At 39.2% G+C, this 17,467-nt stretch overlaps 1 protein-coding gene across 6 annotated transcripts in view; it reads right to left on the reverse strand.

The window, feature by feature from the left end:
* The window catches only part of LOC308525966 (uncharacterized protein), a 627,300-nt gene that overhangs the window by 245,441 nt on the left and 364,392 nt on the right, over positions 1-17,467 (reverse strand). For all 6 annotated transcript variants that reach the window (XR_013996500.1, XR_013996501.1, XR_013996502.1 and 3 more), the window contains one exon: positions 6,484-6,657. The gene's annotated coding sequence lies outside the window, so the exon portion shown is untranslated. The remainder of the gene's footprint in view (positions 1-6,483; positions 6,658-17,467) is intronic.

A 17,467-nucleotide genomic window follows, 5' to 3' on the forward strand; every position in this document is an offset into this window, starting at 1 on the left:
TGCCACGTCTTTCCATAGGATGTCACACTCTTCCTCACTGCGACAGGGCCTTGGAAATGAACCTCACCTTTGACTTATGATTGAAAGGGGCTTGAGGACAGGCACTGTAGGGGTGCATAAATGGAGTGGCATGACAATTAGTCCTGGAAGATTTTAGTTACTGAAGAGCAACATGTGAGGAGAAAAGGACATTGAAAATAAGAGAAACCAAGAAGCTGCCACTGTCTACAATCTGTCAACTGAGACAGCCCATCAAGGCCAGAATGCCAAGGAAATGGTTCAGGGGCAAATATTCCAAGACACTCTCCTCCCTTAAGAATTCACCTCCAATAAATCACTGTCTAGATGAAATTCCAACAGGTTCAATGTATTGCCTGTTGTCAACAAAAACTTCCCTATATGAGTATTTCCAAGTATCTAGTGGTTTCCTATTAATTAGTTGGATTTTGAGAATTTAACTTGAAAATTTCACTAGAATCTAAAACTTCCTTTCAGGTTATTTTTTTCATTGTACTCTGCCTTCCAATTTTATGTATATATTTTAATTTTTTCATACCAACATGATGTTTTAGGGAATGTGTCATTTTTCCAATTTTCTCCCATGGGAAAATGAATCTCTCTTGTAATTTAACACTATCCACAACACACATTAGTTATATGGGATATGGTGTTTATTTCCTTTGTCTCTGAATAAAAGATGAAAGTTTCCCCCAATGTTCTAAAAATTGTAATAGCCACATAGGTATAACCAAATATGTCTAAAATTTACACACAACATCCCCAAATCTGTCCTTACTATTATTTTATTGTTATATGCAGCACACTTGTTTTGAGGAATGTATCACTTTTTTTTTTTAAGTTTGTATTGTTCTTCCATATCTGTGCCTAGTTAGTAGACAGGAAATCTAATTCCCCAGGAAGCATATTATCTAAAATTTAAATCTGTATATGCCACAATGGTTAATTTTTTTTCTAAATTTCCCCTTGTCCTCTTTGTCGATACCTATTTTTAAAAGTCATTATTGTCTTCCAGCTGTCTAAATTTTCTCCTCATTTTTCTCCTAAAAATGGACTTAAAGCAGGAGGTCAATATCTCAACCATCATTAATTTCACACCCTCCACTTCTCATTTATTCACGGGTCTTTTTTCTCTTGCGGATCAGTTTTTTCCTTGATACATTTATAAAAGACCTCCTTACTTCATCTAACCTCCTTTACTATATCTCATTTCCCACTTTTGAGCTCCTTATCTTTTCTTCACTAACTTAAGTTGTTTTGTCTATTTTTATCCAGTTCCTGCCTTCTCCACTCCCAGGGCAATTGTCCTGTTATACACGGATCCTGAGCAGCCATCGGGGATGACAGACTGCATTTTCACTAGAATTCAAGAACCAGAGGGACCCTGCAATTTCTCTCACTGTACCAGTGCAACAGAGCTCACTTTTGCACTTTAATTATATTGTCTTGGCTACTTCACACCTATCTGCACTTATGAATGTTAATACTTACTTCCATGGCATCATAGGTATTAGGTTTCCTCCCAATGTGTTTTTCAACTAGGAATAGTACCTTGTAGTGTTGTTATCAATGATCACATTCCTAAATAGGCAGTGGAGAGAATGGAAATGATTGACTCTATTAGGGTGAGGTCATTTGCATACTGCTAGGACTGTTAGGTGATTTGCATACTGGCAGATCCTAGGACTGTGTTTCAGAGGCACCCCACCATTTCTCCCTTTATAACAAGGTGTGGCTTATTCAGTTCACTATAAAACTGTCCTTTATCTTCCTCTCTCATTTCATTCTCTCCCACTCCAAAATAATACACACTAGCATAAGCATGACTTTGCACAGCAGTCTCTATCTTCTGAGTTAATGTTCTCTTTGGCATAATTCATCATCCTCTCTGATTTTCCAGGGCTGATGACAATGGTGACTCCCCTAATATCTGAATGAAGTCCTTCATAAATATTTTGCTGAGTGATTGATATCTCCTCTAGTTATGTTTCTCACACCTCTTCCCTTTGGCATATAACAGATGGGATTCCATCATCAGAAGCAGATGTTGTGGAAAAGATACCAGGAACCCAGAAGCCCTCTTTCTAGCCCCAGCTCTCTTATTAACTACCTCTGCCTTCTCCATGGGTCACTTAACCTCTCAGAGCTCCATTTCCACGTCTGAAAATGTAAGATGCAAATGTCTTCTTCAGAGGTGTATTGAGGTGATCAGAAAAGCTATATATGAGAGTGTCCTAATATGAAGAAGTTTGGTAGCTGGATTTTTGACACCACTTAGCTAAATTATGTTAACTTTTTAAAACCAGGTGAAATATAAATTTTCTGTTTCACCTATCCCCTTTATGAGTTTTTATAGTAATAAACAAACATATACACCTCTAGGAAGGTAACTTACATTTTGAGCAATTCCTAATGTTGAACTGTCAGACACTGAAAAAAAGGATAATTTTAACTCCTCCCATCTCCGTCCCCCATCCACGTCTCATTCTCCAGCTTTATTTGCATGATGTAGAAGGCACCCAGCGGGGAGAAGCAGGGCTCTTGTTTGATGTTGATTTAGCCTCATTCATTGAAGAAAGGTGCCAGGGCTGCCAGTGTCTGAGAAGCATTTGGAAGTAAGAAGCAGACAAATGTAAATCTTTAAACCCCTATGATAAATAAACTTTCCTCAGTTCAACATCTACACTAATAAAAGAGAAACATGCAAATTGGTGTCACTCCACTACGCCCACCAGCCAATCAGGATGGATATGCAAATTAACCGCCATCTTTGTTGGGTTAATTTGCATATGCAGGCACAGAGCAAAGACTGAAGATGACTGAAGATGACTGAAGACTGAAGACGACTGAAAACTGAAGAGGCTTGGCTTCTCCGCTGAGGCCGGAGAGAAGGCCTGGGTCCCAGGTGCCGGAGGAAAACCGGTGCCGGCAGCCAGGGGAAGGAAGGCCTACTGCACAAATCTCTTTGTGCAACAGGCTTCTAGTCTAAACATATAAAAGCCTAAGCGACTGTTCAACCATTCAACCATTTGACCGGTAGCTATGATGTACACTTACCACCAGGGGGCAGATGCTCAACGCACAAGCATGGAAACATGGTACAAACTGATGAATCTCAGTAAGAAGCGGGGAGGGGAAAGGTGGGAAGAGATTAACCAATGATCTTATATGCATACCAGAGACCTGGTGCACCGATTTGTGTACCAGTGGGGTCCCTTGGCCTGGCCTGCGGGGATCAGGCCTAAATTGGCTCTCCAACATCCCCTAAGGCAACAGTTCTCAACCTGTGGGTCGCGACCATCAGAAAACACATATAGCATATCAGATATTTATATTGTGATTCATAACAGTAACAACATTACAGTTATGAAGTAGCAACGAAAATAATTTTATGGTTGGGGGTCACCACAACATGAAGAACTGTATTAAAGGGTCGCGGCATTAGGAAGGTTTAGAACCACTGCAGGGGTCCCAGATTGCCAAAGGGTGCATGCCAGGCCAAGAGACTCCACCGGTGCATGAATTCATGTACTGGGCCTCTAGTATAAATATAAACAGTAAATCAAATCAGATGCTTATACATTTTTTAATCCCATCATAAAACTTTTTGTTTTGACAGCTTGGTAATGTAAAGTAAAAACACCAGCAGCCAAAAAGAATCAGAGTCTTTGTCTGCCTACTACCTGAAAGTCTTCCCGATATATAACTCGAAGAAAAAATAGTATGTTTATGTAAAGGGAAACACTGATTTACTAGAACTGATTGCTCCATAGTCTAATTACTTTTCAACTGGCTGTTCCAAATTAAGATGTCATTGATGGCTTTTGGTGATATATTTCATTTTAAGCAAATTTATTCTATAATAGAGTACATCATAATGGAAAGCAGAGTTCCTACTCTTCCCTCCTCTTTGTAGCCTGATATCTTGACAAGTAAATTAAATTTAGCAGTTAAAATGCTTCCATTAGTAATTTTATTAAGTTAATTAAAGAATCTCTCTTTCTGAATTTTAACTACCTTCCTTTCAGAACAATGTTGATTTCCTTTCTTTCTTTTTTTTTAAATTTCATGTATTTAGGGACTGTGATATATTCTTGGACCAATCAACAACTCTGTTGGTATTACATTTCTGTAGGCAAGAGGCTACCAAGGAGGGGAAAAAAGAAAAAAGAGCCCAAGAATCTTTGAAAGGGATGGTCTGTTTCATATCTCAGAAGAATTAAGTTGTGATGCCCTTAAAAGAAGGAGGAAGACCAAGAGTGGGAGGAGAAAGGAAAATATACTTTGCAACTATTGATATTCTTAGGAAAAGGCATAACTACTAACTGGTGTTTCCATACACAGAAGGTAAAGCACAAATAGTTCAAGTAGAGTTTACAGGTGGAAGGAGAACTCCAACTCTTTTACTCTTACTCTGTAGGTGTACAAGTCATGCTGAGGAAGATGCTAAAGTTGGTGAAGCACAGGTTAAAGGAAATCTTGGGCTCTCTCCAGGGGGTAGCATTTTAAAAGAACCCAAATATTTCTAAGAGATGTAGGGCAAAAGGAGTCCTTTCATGACCTACTGCCTGTTTCCTGTGGTTGGTGTTCCTCAGCTCGGGAAGTATAGGAATTATTTTTAGATCTCGAAGGGAGCATAGAGAACTTTTATTGTATCCTCTCATGTTAAAGATGAGGGAACTGAGGGCCAGGAATGAATGATGTCACCATCATTGATAATAATAATAGCAACTATAACAGTAGTGACTAATATTTATTGAACCCATCACTGGGAAGCTTCACATACATTGTCTCATTAAAAAGCCCATGAGGGAGATTCTCCTAATGCCTCAACATTACAGAAGCAGGAAATAATGCCTAATGAAGATTATGGAACTTGTACAAACTCTGCATGACTCCATAGTCCCCTGTCCACAACTAGCACCCATCATTACCTCAGATGAGTGCTCTGGGGTCCTGGAGCTAGTGAGTGGTTCCCCAGGGTTAAAGCTCAGGACATCCCTTCTCAGATCTCCTTTTTTCAAACTAGACCCTATGAAGAGAACTGAATATCCGGTGCTTGAGTGAAGGCATGGGCGTTGAGAAGACACTGTGATTTATTTTTAAAAGAATCCCATGGCCAGGATACCCAGTGGAGTATTTGCTTTATGTGTGAAACTTTATCAAAGGCAGCAACCATGAGTTCAGACCCAAACTTACATTCCACCCTTCGCTCATTCATTGAAGCAATAAAGGAGATTCAAGAATATGGCCCACGGTAACCACTATTCACACCTCCCATCTCTTTTTTTTTTAAAAATATATTTTATTGATTTTTTACAGAGAGGAAGGGAGAGAGATAGAGAGTTAGAAACATCGATGGGAGAGAAACATCGATCAGCCACCTCCTGCACATCTCCCACTGGGGATGTGCCTGCAACCCAGGTACATGCCCTTGACCGGAATCGAACCCGGGACCCCTCAGTCCGCAGGCCGACGCTCTATCCACTGAGCCAAACCGGTTTCGGCCACACCTCCCATCTCTTACTTTCTAATCCCAGTCCTTCTGGAATAGTTCACTCCAGGAGTTCACATGCTCCGCGTTCAAGCTCCATTGCCCCTCTCAAAATCACTCCCATCAACTCCTCAAATCCGCCTGCTGCATCCTCACTCAAACACAGTCTCTCAAATTCACAGCTCAGGTACCACACCCACCTCACTTCAGCCCTTTTCCTAGGAGACCGAATGCCTTTCATTACTATGTTCCAAGCTCACCATTTTCCTCGTGGGAATAGGTCACCAGGGCTTTTCTGCCTTCTATCCTTTCCCTACTCATCAGATTCTATGTCACAAAAGCCCAAAACACAAATCTGGCAATGCACAGATGCTTGCTGTCAGGACAGAATGGATGAAGCCACTAAACTCTTTAATAGGCCAGAAAAGAAAAAAAGGACAAAGAACACTCCATTCATATATATATATATATATATATATATATATATATATATATATATCCCTCCCCACCTTTTTCAATGGCAGATGCCTACCCTAGATGGCCTTTGTATATTCTAGGGAGCCCACCCCACTTTCCTTTCCCCTGCAGCATCAAGATAAACAGAGTATCTTTGCACCTGATTTGATCTCTTGTCATCCTGGATATAGGTATTCAAAGATGGGGTTGCACAATTTCTGAAGAACAATAATTTGCCAAGTGTTCACTGAGAAAATGGTTTCCTTTACTAAGCACATCCCTCCCCCAGCATGATGTCTTTATAAAGTATCCAGCATTTCTCAATGTTTCTATAATGGATAGCTAGACAGACAGACGCGGGGAAAGAAGAGCCTGGGTCCATCCAGTCTGTGCTGCTAATCAAAAAAGACCTTCCCTCCCCTGACCCTCCACTGAGAAAGATGCTACCTTCAGCCTAGAAGCGTATTTCCTATCTACCTGCCCACACAGCAGCCATGTTTTCCCTAGTAATTTACCTCTTACTTCCTTGATTCCCTGCCATTCACACTGCATCTTCTCTTTGGTGAAGATCTTTTTCAATTATTTTGAGAATCTTGTTTTTTTTATGTGGAGTTCAAGTCCAGTAGTGAAATCTGTTTCATATTTGTAACCAGTTTTCAGCTCTGGAAGAAGCCCAAATTGGTGAGTCCCTGTAAGTGAAAAAGAAAAAACACACACAGAATTTAGTTATGCAGCCTGATCTTATAGAAGAGAAGATAATTCAAAGGGAACGAATCTGCAAAATATAAACATTATGTCCTCTTTTCCAACCCCAGAAATTCTGCCCCATTTTTCAACCTGGAGAGTGATCTAGTAACTGTAGCACCACAAAAGAGCCATAAGGATCATGAATTTATGTGGCAAAATCCCTATTATTTGTCACATGAAAGGAAAAAAAAAAAGTGTGGTTTTTAAATAAAATACCAGAGAAGGATGGAACAAGTTTGATGCGGGAAAAGCAGCCACCGTTGTGAAAGATTTGATAAGCTTCTTCTTACTTGTCCTTCACCCCGAGGCTTCTGAAGAGGCCTGAATATCTGGCTTAAAGTGAGTGATGCTACTTGAAATGAAAAGCAAGGCGATTGCAAATCACTCTTCTGCACAGGCTTGGAACACGCTATGGCTTGGCTGATGGACAGATTCAGGTATTTAAGTGAGTGTGATTTCCAAGCAACAATTTCTAAACCCTACATTGTCGTTGACCTCCATCACGCAATTGGACATGTTTATGAAGGCGCGCAGTCGAATGAAATGTGTTGGAAGAATGCTGAAGTCATTTTCTAACACCACGGCAGTATTACTGCAAATTGAAGCCACGTTATCCCAATCAGCGCTAGAGTCCAGCTTTGCATCCTTCTTCTGCTTAATGGTCTGAGTTCATTCCAGCCAAAGGTCTGCCTATTTCAGGAGTCCAGCTAGGAGAATGGTTGGAGTAAACCAAACGAAGCGGGTGACCCAGTGTGTGTGTTCAGGTATACTTTCACTTTTTCCATTTCTTCCTCTTTCTTTTATTTTAAAGGCAATGATATAAGGAAGGTTAAAAACTAGCCCCAAACAATTTTTTTTCTGTTATTTGGCCAGAAAGCAAAGCAGCCTTTTAAATCAGACACAGTTCACTGTACATTGAAATATATGGTCTACAATTGTATGTTCAATTAAATAGCTAGAGGTCATTTGTAAAGGTTGGAAACCTCAACTGCACATTGAAGCTACAAAATCCTGCTTAGATTTCTTGCTTCTTCACGAAGGCCCCGAGTGTTACTTCCTCAAAAGTTAAAAGCAGAACTTTTTGTGTCTAGTAGTAGCACTCCTAAAAAGCTTTACTGCCAATGAGATCAAATATTTGCATTTAACCTTTTCTTGAAACTTGCCAGAAAGAAAAACAAAATACAACTTAAAAAGCAAAGACTATTTATCACAATCACTAGAGCAATGGCTGTCTCTCTGATCCAGCCCCATGTCTCTCTCTTATCCATAAGAGTCATTTCTGGGGCCTCTGTTTCCTCTGCTCCTAAGTTATAGTCTGTGCTCTATTTCATACATAAAAGCAGTTTTATTTAGGCCTATTGAGACTATTTCCATTTGAGCCATTGGTGAGAAAACAGTGTTAATAGCAACCATTAGTTAGAGCACAGCTATGTACACTGATAGTCATTCCAATTGCTGGCAACCTAGTGGGGAAAATTTTCACATTCCTCTCAATTGGATAATGATTTATTCACACACCTACTAAACTCTGAGATACTCCAAGGCAGAGAACATCCTATTCATCTTTAAATCATTCCAGCATCTGCCATAATATTAGGTATATGGGTATTAAATGGTGAAATAACAAAATGAATGGATGAATGAGTGAATGCACCAGAAAATTAATATTTAAATACAGACAATGATTATTTGTGTTACAGTCCCACTATACTGAGAACCGTTTGGAAGAGTTTTGAGAGAGCCACAGAGAAAGCTTGGCTGACTATTCTTGGAGAAAACATTCACTGTTTGTTGGATGGAGACAGTTCACCAAGAAAGCAGATTTTGACCCTTCGAGAACTTGAACGTGATGATGAGTTTATGACAGTTCTAAAAGCCAACATACGGTCGGTGGCCAGATTGTGGTTCTGGACTGAGAGGCTTCCATTTGGAAGGCAGACAAGCATTTGAATTATGGGCCTAATGAAAGTGTCAATAGCAATCCTGTTACTGGAGGAGCTGTAAAACCCTGCTTAATGAACTAGGCAGGGACACAAAAACACAATGGTCTAAAATGTACTGTAAGAGAAAATGATAATTAGCCCAGATTTCATGTACAAGATAAAATGCATAGGGATGATATTACCACTGAGCAATATTATAGCCCTTCAGGGGACTGTTTTTTTAACAGGGTTTGGCTCAGCCTTTTCGATCCTCCTTGTATGAGTGGAGATGTACTATACAATCGTGAGCTGGGAGATAGGGAAAGATTGTCAGATGGTAAATTTCCTATCATAGATGCTGACAAGGGAAAGGACAATAAAAGGATTCTGGCCTTATTAAGTGTTCATGATTATCTCAGAGGCTTTGTGCAATATTGGATGTTAATCCAAATGGCTCACCACACCAGAGAAATGGTGTTAAAGAGAAAGTCATTCTCTAAACTTCAAGTCTACTTGTCTAGGCCACCAAACATCAGCCAGGAAAGTAAGGCAAGACAAGGACCTGTAGTGAGCAGTTGGGCAATAGCCACCTACTTCCAGCCTAAGAATCAGGGAGCTGCGGAGGCAGCCCTGAGTACAGAAGGGAGGAGTGAATTTAAAGGCTGGGGGCTAAGATTCTAGTCTTAGCTCCACATGAGTCTGAGTTTGAACTTTCTCATCTCTTAAAAGGAGGGTGGAGGTGGAGGTAAATTAGAGTGGCGCTTCAAAAACGTTAAGAGGCGTATAGACCTGAGGATTCTGTTAAAATACAGATTCTGCCGAAACTGGTTTGGCTCTGTGGATAGAGCACTGAAAGGTCCCAGGTTCGATTCTGGCCAAGGGCATGTACCTTGGTTGTGGGCACATCCCCAGTGGGGAGTGTGCAGGAGGCAGCTGGTCGATGTTTCTCTCTCATCGATGTTTCTAACTATCTCTCTCCTTTCCTCTCTGTAAAAACTCAATAAAATATATTTTAAAAAAATAATAAAAAAAATAAAAATACAGATTCTGATTCGGTTGTCCTGGAGTGGGCCCCAGAGTTTGCATCCCTAACAAGTTCCCAGGTTATGCAGCGGCTGCTGGCCCATGGACCTCAGTTTGTGAAACAAGTGACTACACAGTATTTCTCAACTTGTAAGTTCTGTGCAACTACCAAAATCAACAAGAAACTGATGGATATTTGTTACTATACCAGGTAAGTGGGAAGAAACAATTATTGAGCTTTTGGTATCATCAATGCAAAGTTGTTTTGCCTTTTTTTTTTTCTTATCTTTTAAGTCTAAATAAGTGTCTCCATCTTGATTAGAAAACTGCATGAATACTGTGTCTTTTGAAAAGATAAATTAGGAGTCTTTGGCAGTAGACTGTTAATATTGTTAGGCTAGCAAAATATTGCCTTTGAATCAATTGTTTCATAACTAAATGGATTGCATATGAGAAAATAAAATTGGGGAAACTAGAAGTTATGAGTTAAAATGGTGAATCATAGCTAATAAAATGAAAGCAAAGGGGCTCGAATGATGTAAAGTGAGGCATAGTGACTTGGGTACAAAAATACGTTAATGTTGCAGGATGAAATGTGGAACCTGACTTACACCCTGCACAAACAGTATCATTTAGCCTAGGTGCTTAGCTTGCTGAAAGTGATCTAGGAAGCTGAAATCTATTGAGTTCTCTCTTTATATACCTTCCTCCCCTGCCCATGCTAAATTTTTTAAGTGATCTATGTATAGGGGGGAGGAAGGGAGGAGGAGTATTGCAATGCAGCTTGAAAAAGTATTTCACAAATGTGCGGACAGGGGTTTTGGATGCTGATAGACCTTTTCCTGATTGTGTCTAGGAAAATATGTGTCACATAATAAGAGCTCAATTAATGTTTGTTAAACAATACTAAACCGAAAGCAATGACATTTGATAAAGCTGCAAGAATGAAACCAAATGAAAGTTCACAGGATCTTCAGTGACACTGAAAATAAGGGTCATGAGTTTGGGGGTGAGGTGGAAGAATGTGTCATCAGTTAGGGGGAAAAAGATTTTTCTCTTTCTCCTCACCTAAAAGAGAAAGCTTAGTCTAGAGAAGAATCAATGAATTAATCTTTGTACACGAATTTAATGAGCTCTTATTGTGTGCTTTATGCTTCATATAAACTGTCCGTTTTACCTCTTTCAATATCCCTATGATTTCATTGAAATTATCAGACCCATGTGCCTAGGGTGCGACAAGTTGAAAATGGCAGAACTAGGGGTTTCCTCTAAGTTCATCTGACTTAGAAGTCTGCACTCTTCACATAACTTGTAACACAGTTGGGGTCGAAGGAGGTAGAACAAGATACTTTTAAAGCAAGGAGAAAAGAACGTATTTTCTAAGGTGCTATATTATGGAGACAATGAGTTGTAAAGGCATCAAGAGAAGAGAGTACTTTCTCTGGACTTGGGTGAAGGTTGTTTCATGGACAAGGGCTAGAAGTGGGCTGACACTTCATTCATTCACAACGTATTTGTGTGGCCCACAAAAATGAAAACTGGATAGACAGTAGTAGACAGATGAAGTGAGAAGACGAAGGATGTTGAAGAAGGATAAAAGTAATTAGTGTTTTTTAGAATAAACATCAGAAAGATTTTGTAATACATACCAGAAAAAAAGCAACACATGAGGAACCGTTTTCCCTGTTCAGCATATATTGGCCCCCTCAAAACACACGCTGCTAATGGGGTTGGGGAAAGGGAGCATGTGTTGCTCAGATAACCTAAAAGCACATCGTGAATAAGCTAAAACCTCCAGCCAGACAAAAGCCTATTTGTATATTACTCCATTTAATTTTCCAGGTCATGATTGCCTCTCTCTTCAAAGCGGTTTCTAGTCTCAATTAAGAATTTCTTTAAAAATGAATGGATGGAGTATTTCAAACTTGTTATGGAATATTAAAGATGAGTCACTTGTAAAAAGTGGTTTTGGTTTTTCCCTTTTCCTGAACTATGGCTTCTGGAAGAGGCCAACACCTCTCAGAAAAAAATGGGTGATTTAATAGCTCTTAAGACAGTTAACTTCTCTAAAATCTTCAGAGGAGTCCTGCCTTGTAAAAGCTTTCACAGCTACTTCTGTACCAGCCAAAATGTGCCGGGCCAACCTCACCTTCACAAAACATCCCTTGTCAATGGTGTTCAGGAGGATATAAACACCAATATGGCATTCCTCATTGGCAGAGATGGCTGAAAAGTCATCAGACATCATGACTTAGAGAATAAGCTAACGCCTCCAACGGGTCACTACTAATCAGCTTCCTGGGCTCTAAAGGACAAAAACCTCAGCCCAATCAGAGCCTTATATAGGGGTGGTTTGTAAATCCATCACAGTGGTGCCTTATGAGGTCAGAGTAAGAAATGGGCCAATCACGGCTGGGGATAAACCACAGTGGTTTTCTCACTTTTTGGACCCATGACCCTTTTACTCTGAAAAAAACTAAAAGGACCCACAAAGAGTTGTTTTATTTATTTATGTGGATTAAAGATTCATATTTACTTCATTGGAAATGAAAATTTTTAAGATGCCAAGAAATAAAATAAAAATGAAAAAAAGTGGTTTTGTTTCCTGGATAATACATTTGAGAATGCAGTTTCTACCTCACCCATCACCCCATTGTGAAATCAAATTGAATGACTCTGCTTAGAATGATCATTCAAATGTATTCAATAAATAAAGGCCAAACCCAATGAGGCACTTTCCATAGAGCGCCCCAGAGAACTAGGGCCTGGTCTCTCTCACCAGATGACACTGAGATTGAACTACATACAGCCTTTACCCATACTGACTGCATGATACACAGAGACTTATTGTTTACTAAGCTCTTGCATGTACATTATATCATTTGATCTTCACAACAACCCTACAAAGGAGATCCTGTTAGTCTATTAACTCCATTTAAAGGATGATGAATCTAGAGCTCAGAGTTGTCAGTAATTGGTCCAAAGTCACACAGCAATCCAAGAAGTACTTTAAATCTTCTCACGCCTTCATTTCCCTCTCTCCTAAGCAAGGGACACATCTTAAATATAAAACAATATAATAAACAGAACCATTACCAAGACTGGGAAGAGTATTTAATTCATTTAGACATGACTCTGGTCATTTTGTAAATACTGAGGAATTCATTTTCTACCTCCTGCAATTCTGTGAATTCAACCCTGGACAAAAGGTCATCCAAACATGATCCTCGCTCAGACTTATGGAAATGTATGCAGTCTAAGAGAATATGGGCCAAATGCAAAGTAAAAATATCTGTGTAACTCCCAGTGCCATTTACTCTTGCTGCCTCAAATCCTTTTTGAAATTAGACAGGTTATAAATCATAAAAATATATATAAAAATTTAAACTCTAATCCAAAATTTAATTATCATATGTCACAAGGGGTCATGAGTGCAGTAGGTTGGAGAGCTAGTAAAACAGGACTGAAATAGGTATGATGGGCAAGCCAGAGAGATAAATAAACAGGAGATTTGAAAATCAATAGAAAATACAAATCAACATCCTTTCAGCCTCTTGTCCTAATCAGCTGGAATTTGGTTTCAAACATAATTGGGAGATAGGTTGTTACTTCCTCTTAAAAGTAAGCCTGTAGTCAGAGCTGTGGAGGAGCATCTATTCTAGAAGCTTTGTCCTTGTGGAGGAAAGGGGTCAACCGAGTTGGGAATAGCTTCCTTTTCTACCATTGCCTTGCAAATACCATTTCCAAAGCAAACAGGGCAGTCCCCTCTGTCTTATTCAGGCTCTCATTTGCTTCCCTCTTCCTTTTGGCCTTGGGAGCACCTATGCAGCGCAGATCCATCCAGAGGCTACAGACTTGCTGGTTGGGTTCCCACAGGCATATTGGCTGTTGAGAGAATATGGTTCTCATGGCCCAATTCATCAACAATTAGAAATGTTATCTCCTAAGTTACAGTGTATCTACTCTCTTGTGTATAACTGTGAATACCTACAGAGTTTCTGAAAAATCAATGTTTCTTTACTGTAGACTCCTCAATTTTGTGAGTCATGGAATTGAGGGATTCATAATTCTACTGGTTAATATTTAAGGCACTGGATTCTTTCATGTGCTTCAAATAACTAATCAATACAATCAAATCATTCAAAGACACCAAATGGTCTTTATTCTTCTCCATTAGAAATGAGAAACAGAAGTCCTGATTCCCAGGTTTATACTTCAAACAGGGAGGTGACTCAGAACCAAGGCTAAATTACCTGGTGTTTTTCTGTATCAGGAAATATATAGTTCTATCCATATTTCTCCACACTTTCAGACTTGATTTAAAAACCAAAACCAATATTGCTCATGACCCAGGCCTTACAACTACTTTGCATTTGAAAACATGTTGAGGTCTTTAAGCCATTTTAAGTGTTATGACCAGTGGCTCAGGAATGAGGTTTTGTTTAGATAACACAAGACTTCTGCTGTTGATTGAAACCTGGCTTGATGCCTCTATACATCTAAATAATTAGAAAAAATACATTTAAATGAGAAGCAGATGCTGTTTCCAGATTTTTATGTTCACTGTACAGAGTAAATAGAAGCTTTCATCTCTGCATTTACTCATTGGATATCACACGAATCATTATTTCAAACACAGGGCATTCCTTTCACAAAGGTAAAGAAAATAGGGGTCTTCTGAGTACTCATTCCTTAAAAACACTTTCTTCTCCAAGAAAACTACACAGGGCTATTCATTCTCCATTACCCTTTCCCATGCTTCTATGCCTGGTGCTAAGCCAGTAGATCCAAACAGAATTGGGGGAAGGCTGGCGCTGAATGCAAGGATGGCAGGCCCTGCTGGTGTTCCGTAGCTTGTAATTGGCAACAGGCAACAAACATACTGTGAACGCTCAACGCTGTCTTATCAGATGCAAAACCAATTACGAAGAAACTATACCCAGGCAAGGAAAAATAAAGGGCAGGACATCACAGGGTACCTTTGAAAATGGAGAGTCATTTTCTTAAGCTTCTTTATCTGTTGCTATGTCAACACTCTAGCAGGTAGAGTACATTTTGAGTTTTTCTTCTCAGCTAGGAAGTTACACACTAGGTTCCTGAGCCAATTTTAAGTGCTTGAGTTGTTTGGATGGAAGAGCTATGTAAACATAGGGCAAAGGCCTGCCCAACTTCAAAGCAAAGTATGTGTACATGGAATCCACAGATTACAAACCTTGGTCTTCTGAGCTGATAGCTCCAGGGAGACAAGCCAAATGGGCTAACAACCCCAATGAGAATTAATGGACAATGAAATGATAATGCAATGTGCTGAAATTGCTGATTTATTTTTTTTCTCTCTCATGATCCCCCCTAACCATACTTTTTATTAAACAGAAGCTTGACAATGTTTTTTAAAAAAATATGCTTTTATTGATTTTTTAGAGAGATAGGAAGAGAGAGGGATAGAGAGATAGAGACATCAATGAGAGAGAAACATCACCCAACTGGGATTGAGGCCACAATCCTGGCATATGCCCTGACCAGGAATCGAACCAGTGACTTATTGGTTCATGCATCGATACTCAACCATTGAGGAACACCTGCCAGGCCCTACATTCATATTTTTAAAAATTTATCTTTATTGTTGAAAGTAATACAGATGTTCCCTTTTCTTCCTCATTGACCCTTTCTAGACTGCCCCCGCCTCATTTTTAAGGCTATCTCTAGTACCATTTCCCCCACCTCCCAGACTGGCACATATAGGTTATCAATCAGTCAGTAAATATTTGTGGACTGACACCATGAGTGGATATAATTTAAATGTCTATTCACAGTCCTAAAATAAATACCATCATTTCTGAGTTGTATTAAAGTACAAAATAAAAATAGTAGGTGCCACTTAACAATCACTTAGCACTCATTAAGTATTTTGCTTAGTTTTACTTGCATTACATTGATTTTGAATGATAGCCTTAAATGATATTAGAAAGTAAGTGTTATTGTCTCTATTTTATATGTAAGAAACAAGAGGGTAAGATAGGTGAATTGATCTGCCTATGTCGCTGCCAGAGAGTGACAAACTTTTCTCATCCATTTGGCTCCATAACCCTTATACATTCTGTAACCACTACATTATGCTACCTGCTGGGTTTCAAAGGTTTTGAAAGCTCGTGCTAAAAACTTAGATTGCACACAGAAAGGAAGCATAAAAAGTTCTACCAATTAATTAACCTGGGAATATCAAAATCAGGTTGTCCTTGCACATGCAGTAAATAAACTGTTCTTAGAATCCGACCAACCCGCCAAGTGAGCAATGTCGTCTTCCAACACAGAGAAAGGTTTGAAGGGTTCAGCCATATGAATGATGTTGCCATGAAATAAACCAACGTGAAAAATTCATCCAGAACTATTGATCTGAACAGACAGTGAAGCAATTCTATCCCATATGGGTACATATAGATCCAAAGGAAAATAACATATGTTAGAAATAGAGAATATGCCTATTATCTCTGTGGCTGCTGCTGTTGCTGCTACCATTATGAATAATAATAATTAGTATTTGTTCTCATTGTCATAGTTAAGAATTATTGATAGCTTCCTGTATACCGCAAGGTCTTTATTTTGCTGATGGAGAGATTGGCTAGGATTAGAATTCAAAGATATGCTGGTGGATGGGAAGATATCAATCAAAGAACTTGTATGCATATATGCATAATCCATGGACACAGACAATAGTGTGGTGAAGGCCTAGGGCAGGGGGCGGGGCAAGCTAGAAGGGGTCAATGAGGAAAAAAAGGGACAGATGTAATACTTTCAAAAATAACGATTAAACAAAAAAAGAATTCGAAGATATGCTACCACCCGGATTCCCTGGGTCTCCTTTCCTCAAATTAAAAATATTGAGGTTTTTCTGCTTTTGTGTTAGCATATTACAAGGATGAGGAGCTGTGTATGAAAATATATGGTAGTGCTTGCTAATGATGGGCTTATCCTAAATCAATTCAGCATATAGTCTGTGTTCTCTATTCAATAGCTGGGGTGGGACCTGTCATTGGAGAAATTCTGGTATATTTTCTAAAGTTCTTCTTCTAAACAGACTATGAATACAATGGAATATTTTTCTGGCAGCATTTTGAACCCTTAGGTACTGGGTCTGTACGAAACCTGAAAATACAAAGGACTTCCATTCACGGAAAATGAGATGAAGGACAAAGCTAAGCGCCCTTTTCAGAACACTTTAAAATTATATTCTGTTTATTGAGTTCATGGCTTGGTCCAAGGTTCAGAATGATATTCATTTTGTTTGAATAGGTTTTCTTCTCAAATCATTGTGAAGAAAATTATTAGTATATGAAAATGCTGCATAAAAGAAAAAGATTCATTTGGACATTTAAGGACCAAACCTAAATGTAGGCTCTAGGAGCTACCGTTCTCTCTGGGGGGTAGCTGTAAGAACTGGGGAGCTGTTTACATTCTCCCAGCCTCAGTTTCCTCATTTTAAAATGGAGGGCTTTATCTGGGTTGTCTCAAAATTACTATGGAATTAGAACTCTATGTCTCTTTTAGTCTACCTTAGATCGAGCACTTATATGTGCATTTACATTGCAAATGAGCACATAAGAAATGCAAAGAGCCTCTCAATAAATTCCTGGGAAATAATTTGACAATGTGCCTAAATTATAAATAGCTCTAGTTGTCTAACACATAGAAGAAGGTAACAAGATTTTTCAACTTGGTGCAGCAATGATGATTATCTCGGCCTCGTTAGGTTTTTCTCATTGTCCTGAAACGTAGGTATCAAGGAAACAAGAAGGAGAAATTCTGTATA

This window comes from Myotis nattereri (assembly GCF_964212035.1).
Source record: "Myotis nattereri genome assembly, chromosome: 10".
NCBI lineage: Eukaryota > Metazoa > Chordata > Mammalia > Chiroptera > Vespertilionidae > Myotis > Myotis nattereri.